The sequence below is a fragment of the Manis javanica genome, chromosome 6 (assembly GCF_040802235.1).
Source record: "Manis javanica isolate MJ-LG chromosome 6, MJ_LKY, whole genome shotgun sequence".
Lineage (NCBI taxonomy): Eukaryota > Metazoa > Chordata > Mammalia > Pholidota > Manidae > Manis > Manis javanica.
In genome coordinates, this window is record NC_133161.1 from 51,954,241 (window position 1) to 51,981,848 (window position 27,608).

The 27,608-nt window shown below is 42.5% G+C and overlaps 1 long non-coding RNA gene, 1 other non-coding gene and 1 pseudogene across 3 annotated transcripts; 2 read left to right on the forward strand and 1 right to left on the reverse strand.

Annotated features, from left to right (window-relative positions):
- Nucleotides 1–1,300: 1,300 nt before the first annotated feature.
- On the forward strand, nucleotides 1,301–27,608 carry LOC118973082 (uncharacterized). Of its 2 annotated transcripts, XR_005062304.2 has the most exons (6): nucleotides 1,301–1,905; nucleotides 10,300–10,359; nucleotides 11,505–11,590; nucleotides 23,228–23,340; nucleotides 26,444–26,635; nucleotides 27,483–27,608. It is a non-coding gene; the product is annotated as an uncharacterized lncRNA (long non-coding RNA). The 2 variants fall into 2 exon arrangements; XR_012132253.1 differs by lacking the exons at nucleotides 1,301–1,905; nucleotides 10,300–10,359; nucleotides 11,505–11,590 and adding an exon at nucleotides 16,858–16,956.
- LOC108386850 (55 kDa erythrocyte membrane protein pseudogene) lies at nucleotides 6,636–8,493 on the forward strand (annotated as a pseudogene).
- LOC118973158 (small nucleolar RNA SNORD93) lies at nucleotides 26,435–26,508 on the reverse strand. Its single transcript, XR_005062395.1, has one exon. It is a non-coding gene; the product is annotated as a small nucleolar RNA SNORD93 (small nucleolar RNA).

A 27,608-nucleotide genomic window follows, 5' to 3' on the forward strand; every position in this document is an offset into this window, starting at 1 on the left:
TACAGCACTTTCAGATGGGTGAGGAGTTTTGACAAATATGTGGTACCACACACATTTCTGCAAACAAAGCCACTTATTTTAAGCTGAAGCATTTGCAGCAGAATTTAAATAATTTATCTAGAATGTGTCAGATTGAATGCCTCATGATATCTTTTTGGCTTTCTTTGGTAGAACACTTATAAAGTAAAAGATTTGTATCTTAAATTTCTCAAATAACTCTGCCATTAACTGCAAACAAGATGTATGGAGTTTGCATGGAGACAGTCTCAAGAATTGGAGCCTGTCTGAGAGAAGTATTTCAAGTCATGACCGAAGTGAATCAGGCCTCAAGGATCCTTAACTTCATGCTTTTAGTTCTTGGGACAGAATAAAACAACAAAAAAAGACTTGGTTGGGCCACAGTGCTCCTGAATGTTACCCATTATGTTGTGAACCAAAGAACTGGAAACATCCCCAGTCCAACCCTTCTTTGCCAGAGAGAAAATACCTATTAAAAAGTGGAGTCCTTTTGGTTTTATTGGCCCTGTTCTTGGAAAGAAGGCCAAGCAGCCTAGGAGGACCAGCCCAAAACTTGCACATTCACCTTTAGGAGGATTCATCTGTGCAGAGCCTGGTTGGCACAGTTTGCAGAGAATGAGGATTGCCAATGAGGGTCAGGGCTTCAAAGCCTGCAGGGAGAAAGAGAAAGGTGCCAGGCAGCCTTTCCTGGAAGGAGGGTCACAGCTCTAAGGGGACACTCTCTGAGCACAGAGACCTTCTGGAGATGTGTTGCCATTTAACTCTGCAGAGGGCCAGCTCTTATTTGCTTCTAAGAAATTTCTGACATATTTCTAAGCACAAAATAAAACTTTCTTCTTTAAGGATCTTAATGAATGTTCCTGCATGTGTCCTAGGTTTTTATAAGACAGGGATGTTTTCCACATCTCTTATGCTTATCCAAGCCAAGGCCAAAGAGGAGGTGTGTCCGCTTCTCCCAGTATGGTGACCTGCAGGCCTTGAAGGGCCTCCCTGCAGTCTCTTGTGCTGGGAGGTCATGAGGGGCAGAAACCGCTAGCCTCTCTTCCGTGAGCCCGCTGGGAACATTTGCACCTCTGGCACTTTCCACAACAAGTGGTCCATGGTAACAATGCCTGCATGTGGTTCAGAAGCTGTTCACTGCACTGCTTTGTAATTCATCTTTCTACACAGCCCCTGGGAATCCAGGGAAAGATTGAAATCTTCCTGCCATCTATGTTTGCTAAGCAAAATGTTAAAAGTTTTAGAAATTCCTTGTTTTAAGTCCATTTAAGAGTGAACTTGTCACTAGAAAAAGCAAGCATTTACTTCTCTGGGGTATGCTGGTGAAAATGTAACAAAGTTTTTATTTATGATTTGCAATAGTCATACCAAGATTAATAAATTTGCCCTTTAGAAAAATTAAAGTTGGAAAAATAACAAGTTAAAGAAGGACAAATTATTTACTCCATTGTTCCTGGGTTGAATGGCAACACAGATAATTTAGTGAAAATTTTGTGTGTGATAAGCATGTGAGTCTCTGATTATGGCTGGCTGGATGTTTCCCCCAAAACAATTGGTTTTGAGTGGTAATAATAGGCTTCTGTCAACAGCAATTGCTATGACTTTATTCATATGCAATAAAGCTTTTATAATAGATTACACAATTAAGTTCCTACAGTTGAAATAAATGAATATAATGGATTTAGAGGAATCCAATTGGAATTAAGTTAAAGCACTTTGATTTCTTCCAGCTTATGACCATACTAGAGTAGTTTTCATCATTTGAAATGTTTTTCTCCTAGCCTGTGGCTATGGCAAGAGAATTAAATGACACTGAAAACTCTGGATATGAAGAGAAACAGACTGAAACTGAAACTGCAAACACTGGGCCAATGAAGAATTGTGTAGGTAAGTCTCTGGTTAGATGTTACCCTAGGAATCTCTACTTGGGAAAGGGGCACGTTGCTTCTGAGGAGGTGGTTCTGCTACCTCATGTCATCGATCTGAAATTGCACAGCTCCTCTGAGCATAGTGGTTTTAAGTAAGTAAAACAGGAGGTTAAAAAAATAAGCCAAGATAATCAACAACATTTGTGCTTTTACATACATTGTTCTACAAAAATCTCAACTGGTTTTCCTAATTTAAATGTCACAAAACAATTAGTTTGTTTTCCCATTTCTCTCTTCCAGATTGTGGGTACATCTTCATTTTTCCTAATAATGATTATAAAGAGTGTTTACTATTACAAATACACAAGCAGTATTATAATTACTACAACTGTGGGTAAAAACAGTGTCACCTCCTGTTCATTTTTTTTTTCACGCTGTTACATGTAAATTGTGGAGTAGTGTATGTAGAATCATTTGAGGAGGGGTTATAAGGTCAGGTCCTCAAACTAGAGAAGCTTGTCTCACAGAGAGGGCACTTTACTCCATACTAAGTGTTCATGGTCCTCCACCTCACTGTCTAACTGAGAAGACTATTAGTAGACCAGGAGCTCAGTCCCAAATAAGTCTCCAAGTGGGAGCTCTTATAACACTTTTGGCTGAGGCTTTTAGGTGATTGGTTACAGTCTTAATTCCAAAGCTCTATTCAAATCCTTCCAGGGGCTCTCCTAGTCTCAGAAGCTGTAACGGGCTGGAGAAGGACACTTTGTTGTTATAGGAGGAGGGAGTGGTGAATCATTTTTATTAGAGGAAGAAGAAAATGACAAAACACAATCAACAACAAGTCCCATTTATACCATTTAAATGGAACTTTTCTCCAACCACAAGAAGACAGTTGGGGGTTAATAAAGGAAACTGAATATGGACCAGCTCTCAGATATTATCAAAGAATTCATCATATTTTTAGGAGGGACAAAGGCAATGTGGTCATAAAAGAAAATGTGTTTATATTTAGGAGATATGTGGTAAAGGTTGGTAAAGTGTTATGATGTCTACAACTTATTTTTGGTATATATTGAAAATACACGCACACAGGAATAAGACAAATACAGTTAATATTAGCAAAAGTTAAATTTAGATACTGGGTTTATGGGCAGTCATTGAACCAGTAATTAAAGTTCTGTGCTTTAGCTGGAAATATTTATGGCTACAAGTGAAAGAACACTCAATGGACAGGGTCTTCAACTCAAGAACATTCATTACTTAATAAATAAGAGAACCAGAAGTCATCCATTCAGAGTTGGTCCAGCAAGTCATTGATGCCATCAAGACCCTGGCTTGTTCTGTCCATCTGCCTTATCACCCTCAGTCTGCTGGCTCCTGACACTATCAGTTCATGATTGCAAGGCAGCTGTTGTGCCTCCAGGCCTCATGGCCACCTTCAAAGGGAAGAGGGTGTGTGGGGAACAGCAAAGGCAAGCTCTTCTCTAGCACTTGCCTCTTTTATCAGAAAGAAAAGTATTTCCCAGAAGCACCCGGGATACTGCTGCTTACACCTCAGTAGCTAGGACAGTGGAGGCCAGTCCTAGCCATGGGAGTCTGGACAAGGCACGACAGTAACTGCCTTACACCCATTATGATTCATCCCCTTGGGCTATGGGTGCGCTGTCTCCCCATAACAGAACAAAACTGATGTTCTGTTAACAAGAAGGGGAAATAGTAGTTACTTTCTGTTTGCTAAACAGATGGCCTTTATCTCTAGAGGGGAAATTATTCTATCTCACTAGGTAACAGAAATGATTTCAAATGAAAGTAAAACTGAAACTCATTCTTCACTGTATCATCTTGATTTTTAGCACAAAGATAAACAGTGCCCCAAAAGTGACTTTGGGTTACTTGCTTTTCTGCACAGGGTCTTTTTAGCCCAATGAAATAGAAAGTTTTTATCCATTGGAAAGTTATCTTTTGCTTCACTTCAAGTTTGGTAATAAATTTGAACATACAGTTTACATTAAAAAATTGTTCTCATTGTGATAGACGTTATGCAGCAGAATAGAATATATACTACCACTCATTAGCTAGATTGATTGAGGCACTGTATGTAATATGTGGGTTACATGTCTCTCATTTATGCAAGATGGATCTGCCTGGTTGTTTTGAAAAGCCCCAATTCAGTATAAGTCGTCAGACCTGATACAGAAAGAGAAAACAGAAAGCTTTTAGGAGCTGTTTTAATTTCTCTGTTCTCCCCAACCTGTATGAGGCCAATATAATAGGATAATCTCATGCCTGGACTCTTTAAATGAAATCCCATTTATTGATCATAGCAAGTAATAGTCATAATTAGAGTTCCCTCCTGTCCCCTTCACTATCCCTTGGTCCAAGAGTAGGCTTTCTTTTAGAAGGGATGAGCATTCTCACTGTAGATGTACTGGGATGAATTCCCAGACCAGTAATAGCCACCTAACCATCACTGGGATCCATAGGCATGTGTCTTTGGAAGCATAGAATTGCATGGGCAAAGCTCAGAAGGTCTTTGCGTGTCCAGAAGTCCCTCACTGCCACAATGACCCATTTGTCTGATGTGTCAGCATTTGGTGTTGATGGTTGGAATCATGCTCAAATATATCACGGCTGGCTGTCGCCTCCTTCTGGGTGACAACTGGGACGTCACTGACTGTAGCATTGACTATTACAGCAAAGGCAAGCTCTTCTCTAGCACTTGCCTCTTTTATCAGAAAGTAAAGTATTTCCCAGAAGCCCCTGGGACACTGCTGCTTACACCTCAGTAGCTCGAACTGTGGAGGTTCTACAAGGAGGCCCTGCTTCAGGGCAGGCTTGGGGCAGGCCCAAGAGACCCCCCTTCTCTGCTATGTCAAACCAGGCCCACTACATTCCTCAACTTAAGTATTGTATTGGGGCTGCATCTGTAGCTCATTGCTTGTCTGTCTCCCTGTGACCCTTTGGAGTTGTTCCATCACTGTTAGAAGCCATGTGACCATTCTACTTCTAAACTTAGATTTAATCCTGAGGGTAAATATTTTAAGTGATTTCCCCAGTGTTTTATATGAAACATTTCCTTTTGCTCCAACCTTAAAATTATAAGGATACATCACTTTTTAAAAAATGATCGATGCTCTGGAGGAGGGGAGAGAGGTATGGTGAGGAGTTGGTCTTGCTGGGAGTGTGGACAAGTGCCCATAGGAACAGGAGGGAAAGAGGAGCACGTGTGCGGGCAGGTGGGTAGGTGTGGTGATGGGGGCGCTGGAAGCCCTTTTCCATTGCTCTTACATCTAATGACATAAGAACCAAGGTTGTCAGCTCAGAGTGAGGATGGGAAAGATTTCAGGAAAGAAGAGGCCAGGAGAGTGGGAAACTCAACAGACAAGAGAATTGCAGGGCATTTCTATGAGGGTGGGTGGGGTGGCCTAAGGACCCACTATGGTTAGTGATTTGAGTTTGGAAGGGAGATCGGCCAAGGAGGGGTAATGGAGCCCTGGCCACAACCTCTTCCCTGACTGGGCCAGCCAGGGGATCTGGAAACATTTCACTGGACTAGTGTTGTGAGATGTCAGCTCCCAAGAGATCCTTGCTACTGGCTGGGGGCCAGTGCAGCCAGCCTGGAGGAGGCCATGTTGCCAGCCAAAGCCCCTGTTCTTCAATGCAGTTCCTGCACTGGAGGATTTGCCCAGGACCAGGTGTGATGCAGACAGAAAACCCTGATGCCTTGGGCATACGGAGGTGGTGAGGTGTAGGGGTGCACCTGGGGGCAGGCCACAGGGTGGTGATCTCCAAGGTGTTAAGAACCCAAGGTGCTAGTTTCCCGACTTTGCGGAGGGTGGCTGGGTGGTGCTCCTGTGAGGAGTGGTTGTATCTGACTTTGATGTCCTTTCTTGGTGTCTTATGCTGCCCACTGGGTTCCAGTGGGCCTCTAGAGTGACCTGACATGGTTTCTCCATGACTGGCTTTTGGAGTAGCAGGGTGGCACCCAGCCCCATCTAACATGAAACTCATCACACCGAGTTATAATCCATTGTCTGTCTGTTATCCCTGGATAACAGAAGACTAAGCTATTCATCTAAGCTCTTTGCACTTGCACTTTTTTTTTCTAACCACTTTATCCCCAGTGCCTGGAAAAATACTTGAAACATAGTAGATGTTTATTAAATTTTGAGTGTATGAATACATAAAAGAGGGCAGGCAGGCAAGCAGGCAGGAGGGAGGGAAGAAAGGAAGAAAGGAAGAGAGGAGGGTACAGATATGGAATCTCTGCCATTATGTCATGGCTATTCTGCATGAGGGGTGCAAAGGTGGTTCTGAATTGGTGGTAGCCTCTATAGAAAATATATATAGCAATGCAGGTGGATGGAGGGTGGTGGGAGCAGCTGAGAGGGCTTCCAGCAGGGCTCTTTAAATGAGGAAGACACACTGGAAGTTGTAGGGGGACACCAGGAAGACTGGGAAGCCAGTGACTGGCACAGATGGAGATCAGGAGCCATTCTGGTGAGGATGTCGGAAAGGTGAGAACAGAGAGTGATGGTCAAGATGAGCACGACGGAAGCAGGAGAGGGCTGCTGGGTGACTAGCTGAAGCAGGTTCTAGCCCACAGCTCTATGGGTAGAATGGGTGTGGGTAAAAGACCAGAGATGAGCCCTGCCACCTCCACCACCCTGCAGGCCGCCGCTGCTCGCAGTTCCGGCTCCGTTCGCCACGAGTCTGTGTGCCCACTGCCCGCAGCCCGGCTTCTGGCCCATGACGCTCAAGGCAAGCGAGGGCGAGACAGGAGGCAGCATGCGCACGGCACTCTCCAACCTCTACCTGGAGCACTTGCTGCAGAAGCGCATCCGGCCTGAGGCAGTGTCACACCAGTTGAATGCCATGACTGAGGACATGTACACCAATGGGTCTGACACCCTGGGTAGCCCTGTCCATGCCAAGGGGCAGGAGGTGTGGAAGGTGCGACTCATACAGTTCGAGAAGGCCCATGGCAATCACTCTGAAGCTGAATGAAAATCAGTCGTGTACGGTGGCAAGAATTCTTCATGGTGGCATGATTCATAGACAAGGCTCCCTTCGCGTCAGGGATGAGATCCTAGAAATCAATGGCACAAATGTGACCAATCACTCGGTAGATAAGCTGCAGAAAGGCGATGAAAGAAACCAAAGGAAAGATCTCGTTAAAAGTAATCCCCAACCAGCAAAATCGTCTTCCTGCATTACAGATGTTCATGAGAGCTCAGTTTGACTATGATCCCAAAAAGGACAACCTGATCCCTTGCAAGGAGGCGGGACTGAAGTTTATTACTGGAGACATTATCAAAATCATCAACAAGGATGACAGTAACTGGTGGCAGGGGTGGGTGGAAGGCTCCTCCAAGGAGTCAGCAGGATTGATCCCTTCTCCTGAGCTGCAGGAGTGGCGTGTGACAAGTGTGGCTCAGTCTGCTCCCAGTGAAGCCCCGAGCTGCAGTCCCTTCGGGAAGAAGAAGTACAAAGACAAGTACCTGGCCAAGCATAGCTCGATTTTTGACCAGTTGGACGTTGTTTCCTACGAGGAAGTGGTTCAGCTCCCTGCGTTGAAGAGGAAGACCCTGGTGCTGATTGGAGCCAGTGGGGTGGGTAGCAGCCACATTAAGAATGCCCTGCTCAGCCAGAGCCCGGAGAAGTTTGCGTACCCTGCCCCATATACAACACAGCCACCTAGGAAGAGTGAGGAAGACGGGAAAGAGTACCACTTCATCTCCACGGAGGAGATGACAAGGAACATCTCTGCCAACAAGTTCTTGGAGTTTGGCAGCTACCAAGGCAACATGTTCGGCACCAAATTTGAAACGGTGCACCAGATTCATAATCAGGACAAGATTGCTATCCTTGACATTTAGCCCCAGACCCTGAAGATTGTTCGGACAGCAGAACTTTCACCTTTCATTGTGTTTATTGCACCCACTGACCAGGGCAGTCAGACGGAAGCCCTGCAGCAGTTGCAAAGGGAGTCAGAAGCCATCTGCAGCCAGTATGCTCACTACTTTGACTTCTCACTGGTCAATAATGGCACTGATGAAACCCTTAAGAAATTGCAAGAAGCCTTTGACTAGGCATGCAGTTCTCCACAGTGGGTGCCTGTCTCCTGGGTTTACTAAGCTTGCAGAACGGGGTAGGGCAGACTACCATATGCCCTCCCCTGCGTTTGGAACTCCATTCCCCTTTAAGACAAACAGGGATACTTCAGCTACTTTTGTCAGCCTTCAGCTCTCTGCTACTATCCTAATTAAGCCAGTGAGTGTCAGCCTTATTCAAGTTCCTGAAGGTCTGGGCTCTGATTTTCTTGATAAATGGGGTCCCAGTTTGATTTCAAAAGGATCTCTGGGAATTGGGGCCAGAAGTGCTATCCAAATGCAGCTGCTAATCAGAGATGGTACACGTGTGAAGGAAAAACAATGGACCCTGTCCCCTTAAAGCCCACACTTACTCACCTCTAGTTACACTGGGTATTTTACTTGTCTTTACTTTGAAGCTTTTAACTGCAACTCTTTAAAATGTGAGAACGAAACATCTGTGCAATAGGATGATGCCTGCTCTAGGGAAATTCTCAGAAGCAATAAAAGTGTTGCTGTTAAAAAAAAAAAAAAAAGACCAGAGATGAGGCCCCCCTGTAGCTGGTCCATCTCTTTTCCCTGTTCCTTCTGGGAAGGAGGGAATCTCCCTTCACACTTGCTTCATCCTCCCCCCTTCCTACCCTCTCGCCCTTTTGCACTTTACACACCAGCCTCTGGATGTGCTTGTTTGCAGTTAGGGTTTCTCTTTCCTCCGGATCTTCCCACCCATGCTTCTCCCAAAATGGAAAGCTAGCTCCACCCTCAAACCTCCTTACTAGTTCAACTCCCTCGTGACCTGCAGATTTTGCTCAGCGGGAAGGTCCACGCAAAGCCCCTGTCTTACCTTCCTAGGAAGTAATGGTGTGCCTATTTCTGTCTCCATCTCTAGACTGGAGAGAAGGGATATGGCTGAGTATTTCCCTAGTGGTCACTCCATGACAAATGAAGACTGTCCTGAATCAAAGAAAAACAAAAACAGAAGCCCTAACTTGTTGAGCAAAACCATGTGGTTTTCCATTACTTGGCTTTTTACTTAGTGCCCAGCTATTCTCTAAAAGCAAATTTGTGCTAAACAGGATCTTACTTTCTCTGAGTTAACTGGCATAATTTGCTTTCAAGACATGTATTTTTTATACTATTTAATAACAATTATTATTTGGATGCATGTGTTTTACAAGCAACTTTGATCTACATCATGAGTCCAAGAGTTTTTATTTATGTATGCTGTGCCTTATCACTATGGCTAAGACAAGTCAAATTGAAATTAATGTATTTTGAATGGTAAATGGAACTGTAATAAACAACTAGAATGTCTCAACATATCTTGTATTTCTTAAAGAATGCTTTGAATTACTAACTATAACACATACAGAGGGAAGTACATAAAACATATATGTATAAGGAATGATTATAATAAAGTGAATACATGAAACAACCAATCAGGTGAAAAACTAGTATGTAGTCAGCACCCAAAAAGTCTCTCATGGGGTCCTTGACCACACCCCTCACTCAACAATGAGAAGTAGCCCCTAACCTCACTTTTATGGCATTCAATTCCATGTTCTTCTTTTTGGTTTTACCACTGGCAGAGGCATCCCTCAGTGATATAGTTGGGTTTAGTTCAAGTTGAGTTTGAATGTTCTATAAATGAAATGCTACCATATATACTTTATTGTGTCTTCCTTTATTCCACATTATGTTTACCCATGTTGAATTCTGTTATGTAGTACCCTTGTTGTTGCAAACAGCCCAGTGCTGGCACATTTCATTGCTGTGTAGTATTTCATTGTATAATAAACTGCAATTTTTTTATTAGTTTTTCTAAAGAACCAGATTTTGGCTTTATTAAACCTTCCTATTGTATCTTCATTTTTTCCTAGTTCATTATTTTCTGCTTTTAGCTTTATTATTGCTTTTCTTCTATTTTCTCTGGGTTTAAGTATCTATTAATACAGATTCTTAGCTCATTAAATTTTCAAGAACTAGCTATGTTACTTTTTACTATTTCCAATTCCTGGCTTAGATTGTCAGACTTGCCACTTATTTCTCTAAGTACAGTAATCATTATTATTTTATAGCCTATGTCTGATAATTTAAATCTCTGAAGTCTGAGTAGGTCTTCTATTGTCGGGTGTTTACTGTAGATCTTGCTCACGGTGCTTCATTTCTTTGTATGACCAGTTATATTTGTGTGCTGGGCATTATATTTAAAAATTATTGCAGCAGTATTTTGAAGCCTATGATGATAGTATCTTCCTTTAGAGAGGATTTTAATTAGCTCCTGCCAGCTGATCTAGCCATTCGGGATGTGTTTATTCCAGGCTCAAGGTCTGAGATTTCCTGGACCATCCAGATGAAGTAAAGCTGAACTACAAGTCCAGGTAAGCACTGGTTTACTTGACTTAACCCTTATTTATCCTGACGGCTGAGTTATATGGGGTCTCAGCTTAAAATGGGACCTGTTTTGTCTTTGTCCCCATCTTTGGTGGGCATGGATTTCAGCTCTTTCTGTTTCACAGCTGCTGCTTCTGCATTAGGAGGCATCTCAGGGGAACCTGGCTTACTTCTTGGGGTTCTTGTGTTCTCACAGGTGCTCACCTGATATTTTTTCCTGGGATTCCTGGCTCTTTGATGCTCTGAAGCTCTTAAAATATATTATGTCCAGCTTTTAAAATTATAACTACATTGTACTTAAAAATGCTGTAGCTGTACTGCATAAAAGTATAATTTTGGCATTCTGATTTTAAATCCTGCATATTACATGTCCTTTTGGAGAAATTTATCTTTCTGGATTTGAACGTTCTTCCATCTTTTAGCCTTCTTCTAACAGCAGTGTTTGGCTTAGTCGTGGCTGGATCTGTGTTAATATTTGGGTCATAAGTGGTGATTGGATTGAGAGGAAACCAAGATATAAGGGGAATAGTCTTACTTATGACATACATAATTATGAGGTAAATTATGAGGTAAAAAATGATCTCTCTAGCTTTTTTGGTTTACTTAGTGAAATAAAATACAGATATGGACTTACAGCAATAGAGCATAACTTTTCAAAACTAGAAAAAGAGTTATACAGCTTTCTGTCATGTTTTCATTCCACTTAGGAGGCTTAGAAAGGCATTCTCTGAATCCACCAATGAAAAGGTTAACTTATTTAAAATCTGGATTGTTGGTCCTTTGTCTATATTGATAACTTCAGTCACAAATTCAATCTGGAAAAGTGTAATGTATCAGTAGAAAATTTTAAGTTATTTCTCTTGTATCTTGATTTTCATATCATCCTTCTTGCAAAGTATGTTTTCATTTACTTGTGAAGCTCAGCTTTTTTTTTTTTTTGGTTGCAAAGGCATTGCCTTTAGTGAGCATATGAACCTGCTCTTTGCCTCCTACACAAGCCTGCGATTGCTGCTAGAAACGATCATTCTGGTGAGAACAGGGAATTGGTCGAATGCAGTTGCTCTACATTAAACCATGATATAGCTGTAACCTGTTTCTTAAAACCAACAGTAAATATCATTTCCACCCGCAGTTGGCTCGTGCCTTGCTCTTCGCTCACCATCTGCTGTGTCGTCCTGATGCAGGGAGATGGAACAAGTCTGGCATCGCTGGTTCACTGTGAGTGTCTTCCTTGTCCCTCCTGTGCCCCTGTGCCATGAGAGTGAATGTCAGAGACAAGATCTGAATGCCCTTCTGTGAGTCATCTCTGCTCTCTGGTTTTAGATCTGGCTAATCTTTAGCCAGTGTTCTCCTCACCCCTAATTTGTGAATCAGAGTCTAAATCCCACAGACATGAGGGCAACAGAACAGCAGAGTCTGTCTGCAAGGTACAAATTAGCATCAGATCTAATGCTAATGGGGTGGGAAGAAGAAAATGCATAGAATCAACACAGTAACATCTGGCTCCAAACCTACACTGCACCTCTTTCTCTCAAAGGTCTTTGTATTCATGTAGATGTTCAGCAGCTGTTAGCTAAATAACGGTATGTACCACAATGGGCTGAGAAAGTCTATTCTGGGGTTCCAAACCCTCTTTCCCCTCCTTCTGTTGGAGGCCTGCTATGCAGCTGTGATAACCCTGGTGACCTTGGTGAACCTGGCCAGGACACCACTGACCATCACCATTCAGTGGGATGGGACTGAGAGCCTCACGGTGACACCAGAGGCCAGCTGGCTTGTGAGCTGTGCCACCCTCGGCTCCACAAGTCCTCTAATCAGCTGAGAAGTAGGCCTGGCTTAGTGAACAGAGCTGCTTAGCCAATCCAGGCCCCCAAAGAGGCAGTAAAATAGCTTTTAAGAGAAATGAATTTGGAGTCAAACAGACGTGGATTTGCATCCAACTAAAATCAGCTATGGCTCTTACCAGCTGCAAGTTACTTAACCTCTCCAGACTTTACTTTCCTCACCTGTAGAATGGGAGCAATGATACCCCACCCCCCAACACCAGTTCAGTTTTGGGATGGATTCTCTGAGATTCAGGATTTGTAAAGCACTTAGCACTATATCTGCACATAGGAAGAAATGGGTGATATTGTTATTATGAAAAACATAGAGATTGTACTTTCAGAAGAGGAACCCCTCAAAATGCATTAAAATAATTTTAGACCTGGATATATGTGACTTAAAAGATGTCTTAATTCTGGCCAGTGATAAACTTCTATTTTCACAAAAAAATTCATCCCCAAATGTGACTTCTGATTATCACATGTCACTGATAGTGAAGGTAGAACTTTTTTTTCCAGTAATGGAGCTAAATGGAAGAATCTGACATCTTCTTTGTTTTTTTCCCATTTATAAAACTTGGATCATTCACACTGTGATATATTCAAATTCCTAACTTAAAGCTGGAGATCTTGTCCAGCCCTATATTTGTGCAATTGGTACTCTCTGCTAGGAAGTGTTTATAGCCAAGATAAAGGAAGCTATTAAGGAGGAGTCTATTGAAATACACTCCTTACAAAGAGTAGAAGACCCTTATAATCATGTTTTCTTTTAAACTACATTTACTTGGATGTACTGTGGCTTAAATAACACCACCCAAAATAAAACAGCTATGTGGGTAAAAGCCGGGTGACATGGTGTTGAAAGTGTCCTCTGTGTCTGGGTACAAGAAAATCTGCATAGTCTCTGTTAATTAATTTTAAAGAAATCTAAAAGCACAGATTCTGGTTTGAGGTTCATTATATCATTTTCTAAATGATTTTGTAAATATGTTTGTCTGAAATGGTGGCCTTGTAAGAGAATGAGCTTTAGAGTCAGACTGCCTGTGTTTGAATCTCAGCTCTATCATTTACCTTTTCAGTGATCTTGAGCAAATAACTTTGCCTCTTTGTGTCTCAGTTTCCTAATTTGTAAGAGGGAGAGATCCTAGAGACCTCCTAGAGTTGCTGTGAGGACTAAATGAGATGAACATATGTAGAAGGCTTAGAACTATGTGCCTGGCACAGAGTAAGCACTCAACAAATTATGTTCTTTATCTTCTGTTTGTTATCTCTCTCCCTGTCAGCATGTTGGTGATAATAAAGGCTATTAATATGACTTTTATTATAAAGCTAGTGAGATGTGACAGAAAAGAGTGTTGAGACAGAAGTTAGAATAATTAGCTCCAAGTAACCTGGGCTTTTTAGTCCTCAGTTTACTCCTTTGTTAATTGTTCAAGTCCTAAAAGAACTGATCTTGAAGGTCTTTCCAGGTTGAAAGTCCTATGATTAATCTATAGGCAGACTGAAAGAGAGACTTCCTGTTTTCACCGTTTCACCCTGTGCATGGCTAGCAAATTAGCAAATGCCCGACATTAATTACAACAGGAGGAAGGACTCATTCACTGAGTTGCAAGGTTTCCTTCCTTTCACTTACAGGGACGAATGCAGCTGCCCGGTGCCTGGACCAGATCATCCATGTATTTGCTCCCCTGTCTGAGGGCCAGGTGATGACACAGGCATCTCATGTGATTGGTTGTGGTTTCATTCTTGGGTGGAACTTGGTTTCACTTCTTGTAGAGTTTCTATTTCTGCCCACGGTTTATCAACTCGTTCCCCAGTTGGCTGTAAAAACCCCAGCAACAGGCAGGGGGCACTTCCTAGAGAGGCAACAGGAGGCTCTGAACATTCAAGATAATGAAAACTCAGAGACAGCTTTTGTTTCTCTTTTTCTCCTTTATGTCAGTGTTTCATTTCTTTTTCCAGAGCTTGTGTCTGCTTATTCTGTCTGCTAATGTGCTCAGAAAAAGTGAGAAATGAGAAGGCTTCAACTGTGCTCTTGGTCCTGCAGTTCATACAGCAGATCTCATCTGTGGGGCAGGTGGGGCTGCCGTATATAGTTATACAGGTTGTCCTCTGCACAACTCCAGGGGCTCCACTCAGAGAAACTCCAATGTGAGTAACACCTGCACAACCTATTCTGTGGTCCTGGGGGACAAATGACTTCTTCCTATCTCCCTCATGAACTCCATAAAGAGCTGAGCTGGAAAGACAACTACCTCAGGGAGTATGGGCTGTTCTGGTGAAGCAGAGCTTTTTAAAATCAAAGATTCTCTAACATTAGGATGAGGATAGGAGCAAAGGACACCTGTCAGTAAATCTGACCTCATTCTTCCAAGATAAGAACCATGCCTGCCTACTGACAGTGTTGCCCATTGGGCTGGTATAACACAGCCCATGCATTGCTTCTGACCTCAGTTTGTCATTCTGGACTTCTGGTAATTAATTACATTTTCTCTCAAGTTGTTTTTCACTCAAAGCCTATCAGATCTCATTGTATGAATAAAATATATGTATTTATAGAGATAGCTAGCTAACTAGTTAGTTATACATATTTAGATGATGAATGGATAGATAGGTAGGTAGGTAGGTAGATAGATGATAGATGGTGCTGTATCTTCCCACCTGTCACTGTTAGCTGAATGGCCACACATAATTTCCTCAGACTCTCTGAGTCTTACTATCTGAAAGTGACGTAACAGAACTGATTAAAATAGTCTATATAAAGTCCTATTTCACTCCCTGTCATATAGTAAAAATTAAGTCAAAGTTATCTTTTCCCCCCATTGTTGTTGTTACTGTTATCTTTTTTTAAAGCTACTCTGGCAAAAAAAAAATATTTTTTTCTATAACCAAGGGTTCTCCCTTCCCACAGTTTTTGGGCTATAATGGATTAGGTCCACCTGACCTTCTGTCCTTCCTTCACAGCCCTGTTGAGCTCCTCCAGGCCTCTTCTGAGCTTGTCTTAATTTGTGCTAAACATCCCTCACAAAAAGTTATATATATTTAATCTGTTTACAGTCATTGCCTGGTGCATCCTGAAAGACTGAAAAGTAGCTATGAGCTTTTCATGAGTACGTGTTTCTTCAGAAATAGCCCTCACTATTTCTAAGAGTCCATTACTGTGGCTGAAGCATGTGAAATTTGTCTCTTAGCCTCTCCTGGATCCTCTCCTCCTGTCAGTGCCCACCTCCTGACTTCACTGTGTGCCGTAGTTTGGGTTTCTCAAGAAAACTCTTGAGAAAAGGATTTGGGGTAAAAAGTAATCTATTTGGAGGGTGCTCCTTGGAAGCATGGAGACAGGGAAGGAAGAAAATTCCATGAAGATGTATAGGTTACTGCCATAGGTTACTGAGGGCAGGTGTGGCTCAGTCCTGGGGCCCTCCAAAACATACTTCAAAATTGTCCCACCAGAAGGGCCTAGGAAACAGGGGTTCTTCTCCACCAAGTGTTGTCATTCAGTAGGAGAGCGTTGTCCCCGGGAGCATTGACTTCTCACGAGCAGCCTGCCTTGTGCTGCTGTGGCTGGAGAGAGCCTCAGGCAGGGAGGCACAGGTGCCTGGATAGGCAACCATTGGCGCACACAGGAATTGTGCAACTAGGAAGCAGATGTGGTTGGGATGGGCCGAGGACATTTGGGCAGGACACGGATGTAAAACTTATTGGATTTTATTTTATAAGAAATGGACTCTTGGGAAACCACTGATGGTTTCATCAACAAGCCCAAAACTTTGGAAAAGCCAAAGGACTACAAGTCTAACCTTGAAGGACAACAGGCCACCACCACAGGGTTTTCTCTGCCTCCGAGCACCAGCAGGCTGCTGCGCATGCGCTGTGAGGTCCAGGAAGCGTACTGCAGGCAGACTGCCTTCCTGGATGGCTTGGCTTGGCCTTCATCTGTGTGACGGTGCATCACCGCCGGCTACACCTGCATCCAAGGGATAGGAGGCTCCCTGCTTAGAATCCTCACAGCCCTTTCGGCTCTATCTAGCCTGGTGGGCAGTTCTTGCACCAGGTTCAGGAGGCACTGTGGCTTGGTCACTGTGGGAATCATATCCAGCTGGCTCCACATAGGTTGTCTGACGCTCTGTGTGCTTCCTGCCTTTGCTCCTGGAAGTCCTTTTGATCAGGCTGTTCACGTACATGAAGCAAAAACTATTCAAACCATTAGTTGCTAAAAGAGGAATTGGTACATGTTTATTCCTTTAAAAGGAACATGAACCAGTGTTTTCTCCCAGACCACTCCTCTGTCCACTGGACCAATAGCATGGTTCTGTCTGAAGATGAGCAGGACCCCAAGCATCCAGAATATTCCACCTCCATCATCTTTCTCTTCTCAGGCATGATTCTGGCAAGAAAGGGTGAGTGGTGGGTCACGTGTGGTGTGGGAGTCTGCAGCCCATGATGGTGCTGAGTAGTCAGAGAAGCATGTGGTGGTCTCATCGCTGTGACATTGTATGTCTTATGTGAAAAGAACTCTTCTAGACACTGCGGATACTAGAATGGCTGAATCAGATGTCTGAGCCCCACGGAGTGTACAGCCTGGACGGGAGACCAGTGTATAAAGTAGTCAACAATAGTCAGCAATATGACGTCACAGGAGCTATGTGAGGGAAGCACAGAAGGATTGGGAGCATATAGGAAGGGTGCCAAATCTAGTCTTGAGAGTTGGGGAAGCCTTCCTAGAGGGAGGCATAATTAAGAGATCCCTGAAGAACAAGCCGGGTAGGTGACATGAACAGGGAACAGTGTTCCAAGCCAGGCAGACAGTTGTGCCAAGGCTGAAATGTGAAAACATGGAGTTTTGGGGATGTGGAAATAGTTATTTTCTAGGTGTCCAGCATGTAAATGCTACAGATGGCATCTACATTTAAGGAGTATTTCAAATTGGATCCTTTCTCTAGGGAGCTGGGGTGGGAGAAAGGAAAGAAGACAGCTTGGTGGGACCAAAGCTTTCCTCACCTGCCTGGGAGAGTGAGGGAAATCCTTTCCCAGAGACAGGTGCAAGTTTGTCTGCCCCAAGACCTTGGTCTTGGAAGTCTGCCACCAACCATATGTCTTTCACACCCGGCAGTGAGAACATACCTGATTGGGTTAGGTGTTTAAATTCTTTTAAAATAATTTTGGTTCTTTGCTGTGTGACAAATCCAGCTGTGATATATTGTGGATCAACAGTGATGGCAACAGACCTCACTTAACAGCATATTGGCCCAAGTGATTAGGCCTGCAAATTCCCAGCCTGAGAAGAGTCTGGGCCTTGCTCTTACACATGGAATCCCTGAGAACAGGCTTCCACTCAGAGAGCACCATTGCTTTGCCCAAGCCTTGTCCCTGCCCCAAATCCCAAGTCACCATCTTCAAAGCCCCTCCCTGAGCCACAACTCAGAGCCAGCAGATTTCCCACCCCCCAGATCCAAAATGGGGGGACTGGAAAGTGTGGCGTTGGGAAGGCACAGGATCAAAAACCAAATGTGTTCCTCATTCATTCAACAACCCATCCTGCATACCTCCGCAGGGTACCTCACCCCCAGAGGCTCAGAGCTTCACCTTCTCAAATCAGGAGCCACAGTGGTGTGGGAGTATGTAGCTAAGGGATGTGTTCCTGATTTCTGCCATGGAGACCCAGAACCCCTTTGTCCATAGAGGCTTTGGAATATTGGGAGAGGGGAAATGAGTTTTGAAGATTCAACTCAAGAGATTCTAAAACCATGGGATAGTCTGGTTCCTCTGATGGAATGTGTATGTGTGAGAAAGAAACTGTGTTCCTAATTTTAAATAACTGGTTTAGAAAACTGTTCTTTCCTCTGGAGTTTACCTAACCTCTAAAATATTTTAAGTGAAATACCTGATGGGTGGATTATATTTTATTAGGGTATTTGGCTTGCACTTCCAGCCTTTAATTGCAGGAACAACCAAGAGCAGAATGACCAATTCAGATTTATGCAGTTCACACTGTATTATGATAATGAACTACTTAGTTCAAAAGGAAGAAAAAGAGTTCACCTTGATTCTTCCTGACACAAAGGAAATAATCACATTTGGAGAACATGAATCACATTGGTAATGCCTGCAGTCTGGAGAAGTATTCAGTAGGAGAGAAACCTCAGGCTTTTCTCTATTGCAATAGCAATTATTTTTTGCTGATCTTTGAGAAGGATTCCAGAAACACAAAACATTCTTGACACTCATGAAGGAGACAGTTCAGGACCTAAAGCCAGGCTGCCTGATGCAGTTGGCAAGTTACCTAAGCTCCCTGTGTCACTGTTTTCTTATCTGTAAGACAGGATACTAATGATATTACTCCATCAGGGAAGTCCTGAGGATGCATTAGGATAATTCCTATAGGTAACATGTTCAGCATAAAACTTTCAGAAGTATAAGAACTACTTGTTAAAAATGAATAACTCATCTTTAGCTATCATCATCATTAGATTTGGGCTGTAATTTGGATGCTCTCATGAGCATTGTGTAAGGGTGGGCTGGGGGTAGGCGTTGAGACAGAACCACAATGTGGAGTGAAATGTGTGCTGTGTGACACAGTGCCAGCAAGGGCCATTTATATTTATTCCTAGCAGAATCACAAACAACCTTAGGGGTGGTGGTATACTGTGAAACTGCATGCATGAGAAGCAACATTGCACGTTTGCCAGTGTGGGTAGCACATGGCCTGGGTCACTGTGCTGACAGGTGCTCTCACCAGGAGCCACAGCCTGCAGCCTGCCTTGGCAATCCACTTGCATCCCCAAGCAGGGTTCACTCTAGGCATTTGCTCATTCTGATCGAAGCTAAGTTACAGAACTCTGGCTACAACAAGATTTGGCACATTGCCCAAAAGTCACTGCTTTTTAAAATGTTAAGAACTACAACTCTTTATGCTCTCAACTTAGAAATAATTCTGACAGTGAGTAATTAGCCCTCACTTCTTTGAGTGCTTCACACTGTACCACTGTAGTGTCTTACAAATCCTTCCCGACTCTGTAAGCACTGCTTGTTAAGGGCCAGGTGCGGGGATGTTACAGGTGAGCTACAGGTCTGGGTTCAGGGCAGGGTATTGCGTCTGGCAGGCCAAACCCCTAGAGATGTAGAGGCCATGCCAGGTAGTCAGACAGCCTGGGAGGATGGGAATCTGACTGGAACCCCCGGGGCAGGGGAGCACAGCAGGGTGGCAGGGGCATCCAGGAGGGCAGAAGGCCTGGCCAGTGCTCCTGCAGAGGGAGATTACGGAGGACACAGCATATTCAATCCAAATAACACCAGAGTTCAGAGTTAAGTTTGAAGATCAGAACAGAGGCAACCTGGAGGCCTTTGTAGGGCCAGAGGTGGGTCTCAGGGAGACCCCCGAAGGCCAGATGGCTGGGAACCAACCAAGCAGAAAGAAGCTGGGAGCACATGTCCTCAGACGCAGGCACCACATCCCCCAGTGCTGTCACTCAAGCACACAGCATTGTCACCTCCATGGCTGGCGTCTGCCCTATTTAAGTGTGTCCTGATGCTGCATCTGAAGTATAAATGAATGTAGCCTCTGTATGTGGTTGATAGTTGGGGTGGGGGGGGGGCAAGGAGCATGGGGAGAGAGGTTAATTCCTTCTTAGCTAAACCAGGAGCAAAGAAGAAAAATTTGGAACCGGAACTAGATTTGAAGCTCAAGACTTTGTTTTCTATTCTCAACATTTTTGGAATGAAGTGGAGACATAAATAAATACATCCAAAATGAAGTTATATTGCTAGATAGTGACATTGGTGGTAATGATGTTTCAAAAAGATGATTATAATGCCACGAATTATGACAGTAACTACTATGTGCAGACACCCTTCACAATACCGTCTCATATAATCCTCTGGTGAGAGAGTGCTCTAAAGATTCCCATTTCACGGATGAGGAAACTGAGCCACAGAAAGGTTCATTTACCCAGCGTGGCAATGCCAGTCAATCCTAGAGCTGAAATTTTCACCGAGGTCTCTGACATCTATGTACGTTTATTTTCCCTCCTATGGCTACCATGTAGGTCTTTGGTCCTTTGACCTCACTGTGACCCAGCTCCCTCAGGAAAACATTCCAGAAGCTAGTGAGAGGCTGTGAGTGGTGTGCAGAGCTCCCTGAAGTATGTCATGGACCTCATCCACTGTGCCCTCCTTGTGCTGGCCGTGTGGCCACAGCAGTCTGGCATGCTGGTCTTCATCTCTGTACTCTTTTTAACCATGGGAACACATGCTTATTTCTTTCTATGCAAGAAAGTGTACGATTGCAAATGCCCATGCTCAGAAGACAGAGGGGAAGGCCACTTCCATCTGAGAGGTAGACAGTATGTCTGACAGCTCAGACCTCTAGTAACAGTGGCCCCATCTCACACCCAGTGTTTCCAGTGATTTCTCAAATTGCTCCTGGGTGCCCACCTTGTTCTGCTGCTACATTTGGGAGCAATTGTCATGCATTTCCAGTTGCCAAGGCCATCAACTGTGCATTAGATGGGTCTTTGCAGTGATGGGTACGAGCCAGAGTTTGAAAGGGGTCTGACTCCAGTCATGCCCACTAACTGAACTCAGATTCCACTCCAGACAACTTGAAAGGGCTTGTTTTAATTTTGCCAACATAATAATTCAGTGCTTTCAGGTTTTTATTGTTCTCCAGCTTCTAAATTATAGTCAAAATCTTATGGTCAATTAGAAATAGAAGGAGCATGGTCCATGATGTTTGGTGTTTTTGTTTTACAGCTGGTTTGTGAATGTTCTTTTGATGTGCTAAGTATTGCTCATGAGGATTGAAGCTGTTGGAGAAGCAGTAATGTAACCTTTGGGTGGTTTCCGGACCCTAGGGCCAGGCCAGAGATCTGATGGTCCCTCAGTGGACTTGGGCAAGTTTCCCCTCAGTGGTCAAGTTAAGACCTCCAGCTGGACCAACTCTGATTAAGAAAAACGTTTGTAATGAGCACATTTTGAGTTTCTGGACACTTACAATCAACTCCTAGTTTCCTGAGGAGCCTACAGGAAAATCCCTATAGCTCTTTGCTTAGAATAATAATGAATTGCTATGGTGTAAGTGCTGTGATATATAAGTTCCCTTAGAAGGGAGAACAATGACCCTAGCAATTAAGCACCCTCAGGCCTCAAGGTACAGAGCACCTTTCTGAGTGTGGGAAAGTCACATTCTGGGAACAGCCTGTAGCATACTCAGTAGCACTGAGCAGGTTGGCATCGTTGGGAATGACATTTTCTAGGACAGATTTCTCAACCTCTGCACTATTGACATTTTGGGTCAGATAATCCTTGGTGTGGAGGCTGTCCTATGTATTAAAGGAATTTTGCAGCATCTCTGGCTTCTACCCACTAGATGCTGGTAGTATCCCTTACCCACCCAGTTGTGAGACTCAAGTCTTCTGGCATTACCACATGTCCCCAAGTAGTGCAAAATTGTCTGCCCTGTTACCGCCCGCCGCATTAGGAACCACTGCTTAGGAGAAATGTGAAAACGAAGAGAAGAATCCACTTACTGTTAAAAGAGAGTGACAAAAAGTCATTGTTAGTAGTAAGGAAGCTGCAGAAAGGGATTTTACAGACCTGCGTTTTAGAGCTGAGATAGGTGAAAATGAAGGAAGGAGAGAATTTTGTGGAATATTTTGCCTAACATAAGGGAGTTTTAAAAAACTCTACTTTATATAAAGTTCCAGTAATATGTATGGTGCCACTTCCTTTTTTTTTTCTTTCCTTAAAAAACCTGAAAGACACTACAGACACAGACACACAGACATATACACCCACAGCCCAAACCAACTCAGTCAGGAAACCAGACTGTCCTTCATACGGATTCCTCACTAAGGAAGTTGTATTTTGATGAGATGTAGCACACCAGGCTCTTTGGCCCTTGAGTGTTCTAATGCACCCACAAGTCTAGTCTAGTCATAGGACAAAAGAGTGTTTAACAAATACACTCTGACATCCTTTACTTAAAATCCCAGAAGTGCTAGCAGCTCAACTGTAGAATTCATGTCAAGTCTTCTAAGGAGCACTGGCTTCCTACACTTGCACCTTCTGCCCTTGAAAAAAATAGCTACTTACCTGTACATTCTGCATTTGAAGTTAATTTTACTGCTGTTTGTCCTATGTAGTAGAACAACATCTTTCTATTGGGTTGTGGAATCACTATGCCTGTTTCCATGAATATTTTGATTCGTGTTTTAGACCAGTACTGCCAAAAGAAATGCAAATCACATTTATGTAATTTTAATAATATATTTCATTTAACCCAATATATCCAAAATATTATAATTTGACTCATAATCAATATAAAATTGAGGTATTTTACAATCTTATATTAATTCTTCCATGCTGATATTTTTTTACACCTCAGCACATGTCAGTTTAGACAAGCCCCACTTCAAGTACTCAATGGCGACATATAGCTACTGGCTTCTCTATTGGAGTGCAGTTTGGACTCTGATGATTCCCAGAGTTCCACATAATTCTCCACTATAGAACGTCTATAAGTGGTACAGTGGGATATATTCTGCCCTAGAAAGCGTGAGTCACATGCCAGGACATTTGTCCAACTGGAAAATCAATGGCATTAGGCTCCAGTCCATCAACTACAACATTCTGCTCTTGTTTCCAGAAACAAATCATAGTGATACACATCAGACTGATTTGACTGGATTTTGTCTTTATCTCTGAAACAGATTGATATGGGGCTGTCCTTCCAGCAATGCAGTGACATCAGTAGAGGGTACCTCAAGGCATTTGGCCCCTTGCAGTACAAACTCCAGTAGGGAGCATTCTGGTCATGGTTGCATACTTCCAGATTGTGATAATTCACATTTTGTGACAAAATATTGGAATCAGAACTTTTCAGTTTATGAATACCAAGTTAATTTTGGAAAGGCAAGCTTTAGGAGTACAATATAAAAATAAGCCTTTCAAATACATCTTTAGCTGTTTCTTTGCTCACACAATCTCAACATGGCTGCTTTCTTAAGAGGTGTTATCCCTAATTTTGGCTTGACAGGGGTCCCTGGCTGACTGACCTCACTACTCTCCAGTCAACTGCATCTGTCTCCACACTCTCCAGATTCCTGTTTAGCTATCCAGACATCCTCTGTTCTTCTACTTCTTCTCAAGGTACTTCTATTTCTTCTCAAGAAATTGTGAGGGTAAAAAAGCATCTCATCGCTTGGGATCCAGAGAATCTAGAATGCAAACCACCCCACCCCTCCTCCTCACCCACTTTAAACTTAGGAGTGCCAAATGACAAATTTGCCAACTGGCTCTTTTCTCTGGCTCCTAGGAGGCTCGGAGCCAAACTGGCAGGAACCTAAGCACGAGGTCTAATGGCTTGGTTTTATAATCCTGCTCTCTGCTTGCTGAGCTTTTATTCCCTCTTCTAATTATTATATTGTTTGCTATTTGCTTATAAGCCACCCCAAATCAAATGGGGGGTATAGATATAATAGTCTCTTCCTGGTTTGTCCTGACAATTGTTCAGATATTGACTCAGATATTGAGAAATTATTCCATATAACAGAGGTTGACTGAGGCAAATCCTAACTGGTTTCCCCGTACATAGTGGTATGGATAAGTCACACCATGTAAGCTCCATAGAGGCAGGAATGTCTGTTATAGGAACTAACATACAGGAGAAATGGAGTACTTTCCAAAGTATTTAATATTTAAGGTTCTCGGAATCCCCCAAAACACATACTTTAGTTTGGCATATTCATTTGAACCTCAAAGGTTTGCTTGCTTTTAAGAAACAAAACCTACTTGTACTCAAGGGCCTAGAAATGTTATAAAGTACCTCAGTAAAAATGGGGTATATGTCCATTCTTGAAGTCAAATTGTATGACTCCATCTACCTGAACTGACATAGTGGTAGCATAGCTGATACTGGTAAAGTCACATCTGGGGGGTGACAAGTTCTTAAGATTTCACATTTTCAATGAAATCACAACCAGCAGCCTAAATTTGTATCCCAGTCGCATTTTGTTTTATAGCCATAATCAAAGATTCCCTTCATGCCTAAGCTCCTCCAGTGGATTTAATCTTTTTTGAAAACATTTCATTCAGCTACAGATTTGCTTCTTCTCTGCAGGGTACTTGAGCACAAAAGAATGGCCTGTAGTTTAATAGCCATGTTGGCATCTTTTCACTCTTGATTTAGCTCTGCTCAACGTGCAGGCATGTGCTGTGCCAACAACGATGGCAAGTTGACTGCAGAACCACAGGGCTAGCTGCAACTCCTAATCCCATTCGTTTTTTGGTGATGCTAGATTTATTTCACTTAACCAAGGTACTGGACAACTCTGTATTGCTGTGGTACAGGGAAGGGGGCTTTGGGGAGATGGGATAGGGAATGTATCAAACCTGGAACAAGGAGGCATCTGAAGGCAGTTTACTCTACAGACAAGATGGCACAATGCAGCTACTGAAAGTATCCCAGGTCACCAGGACAGGGCTCAACAGGCTTTGTGGTTAGGTTACCTACAGTAAAGAACAGTGACTCAGATCCAATTACTTGGCCCATCTCTTTTCAAAAGCATCCTTGAATATCCCAAGAGAAAAAGGGAGAATTCAGACTGGTATTTTAGAGTCAAGACATGTAGCTTAGGAAGCTTTGGTATCAACCGAAGCTCAGGTACTCAGTACCTAGAACTCATTCATGTCCCTAATTCCCAAGCTAGCCAGTATTGGCTAAGACCATTCTAAATTTTCTTGTAATGAAAAGTGCACATGTGGAAAGGCTACAGGGAAACCAAAGCTAGTGCTAACAGTGATGTGGCATAGAGGGCAACAGAATTTTCACACTCCCTTCTGCTACCATGTGGCACTAGAATGGATGGTCAAGAGATTGTGGGAAAAGTGCTGTACCACAGATGAGATTTAAAATGCAGCTGTTAGGAAGACACTGAGTATGTGTTGTCACCTCAAACATCCATAGAGAAATTTTATATCCTTGATGGGTGAGCCAACATACACCTTTTGGTCCTGTTTTTGATATTTATTGTGTATACAGGTCACTTATGTGACTTATACCCCAAAGTGATTTTGATGTTTTTGCCACTTTCAGAATCTTAGTAAAATCATTCAAGTGCTGAACTAAGGCTGTCTTCTCAGATTTCACTGGAAATAACGTTAAGATGCCAGAAAAGATGTTTTTAAAGTCATGTTTATTGAAGTATACTTTACATTCAGAGAAACTCACCCATCAATTTAACAAATCCAATTACTACCATAATCAAGATTTAGAACAGTTCCTTAAAATTCCCTCATGCCCTTTTGCAACCCAGCCCTCCCTGATCCCTAGGAATCCACTGATTTGTTTTGTTAGAAGGGTCAAGTTTAATCATTAAAATGTTTTAAGAAAAAACGTGTAGGAATATAAAACCAAATTTTTGAAAGGATACTTTGGATCATGAAACCTTTAGGACAGTCAAAAGAATGGGATTTACACATAACTTGTAAATTAAAGCACAATTGACAAACTAGTTTTAGGATAGTTGTAGAATAGCTAGTCTTGTTACTGTGTCAAGCTTCAGGAGAGGGCTAGCTGATGGAAAAACTACTTTAAATAATGGAACTGAATTCTATGGAAATGAAATTTTCTATGGGGTAGATTTACATTCTTAGGGTATTTGTCACCTTAAAATTCACCCCTGCTACCACTATGAAAGGGACAGAGAAAGTAAAAACCTCTATTCTATGTGTGTCAATCATCACAACTTCAAATATACCTTATCTACTCGCAAAGCTTCTTTCAAACACAATTCTCTTTCAGGCACCAGCCCTGTAAAAGAAGTATCATAGTAGGTAATTAGATCAGCAGTTACTAAATAAGATGTGCTGTTAAGAAATAAATACCATTTCTAGACCATTGCAAAAGCTGTGCAGGAAAGTATACAGAATTCCCGAACATATTACACATTGTCAGCTCAGACATAGTAATGGTCTGACATAAAAATGAAAAAAAAAATTCAAAATCCCATCTTCACTAATGCTAACAATTCACTTCAACCTTCTCGAAGATAAACTCAAAATGGCCATAAATAGAAAAGATAAATATTTCAAAAGATTAGATATCACTTAAAAATTCTTTTCTCTAAAATAACCGTTTTCTTGGCATAATAATGTATTACCTATTTACTAAAGGCTTTTTATTTAAAATATACTTTTTAATGGGGAGATGTGACTGCACTAAATAAATTCCTGCCTATCAACTTGGCCTCAGGTAAATCCTTTAACCCATCAGAGCAGAAGCATATCCAGTCAGATTAGAGTTCTCATCCTTGGCCAAGATTTCTCTTCATCTATGTAATAACTCGAGCCAATTTTCTCCATTTGGTTCATACCTTAAGTTCGTCAGCATCTTGAACTGGACTGAGCCTGGTCAAAAAGTTAGAAGAACAATGTTAATCACATGGTAAGTTTTAATACTTTTATTAAATAGAAAGTGTTATTGCAGCTATTAGCTACCTTTGAGGAAGAAGTCCTATAAAAGGTTACATGCTCCAAATTACCCACCACTTGGGAATCTCCTGTGATTTCCAGCCAGGAGTAGAATAATGAATTAAGTTCCTATATACTCTGGGAATCCATTGACTGAAATGTCAGCTTTTCAACCTTATCTTTTTTACATTGACACAGAATAGTGTCAATTTTAGAAAAAAGAAACATTACTGGCAACAGTATCCACCTAGGAAAAACTGAAACAAAACTTTAACAGATTAAAAGCCAAATGAAGCCTGAATCTTGTTTACCCAAAGGCAGGAGGCAGAGCCAGCCAGTTGAGAGACTTCCTCAGCACTTGCTCAGTTTCCACAATCCTTAAATAGAACTGGCTCAAGCTGCTGCTCCGACATGCTGCCTGGCTGGCTCTGCTCATGTCTCTCTCTGGCATGCAATTGTTTATAACTCTTTGGCTCAGTATGAATCGCCAACACCTAAAGCTGCTGTAGAACAAAGCCTGACCATGTTCCTCTGTGGCAGGTGTTATTCACCAGGGATTGAGGTATTTGGGTAAGGAAAAATAGTCCATGTGCTTACTGCCCATATATATGGCTGAAAAAGATGTGCCTAGAACACAACCGGCAACACTACATTATTTGCACTTTTAAAAAGCCTGATGAAATTGATGTCCTGTTTGGCATCCAAATCAAAGGGTCTTTCACAACTCTGAGGCAGACATGTAGACCCCACAAGCCTCATATTTCAAAAGATTACTAAGTGGTACCTAACAATGTTTCCATCTTTCCTTCATTCATCTCTAGATTTAGACTTTTACAGATTTTACTAAGCTTGGAGAATAACCCTTTCTACAGCAATGTGTACCACTACACTTGAAATGCTCACTGATGCTTTAGAAGCAGAAATTTCGGAACGCTTCCTTGAGACAA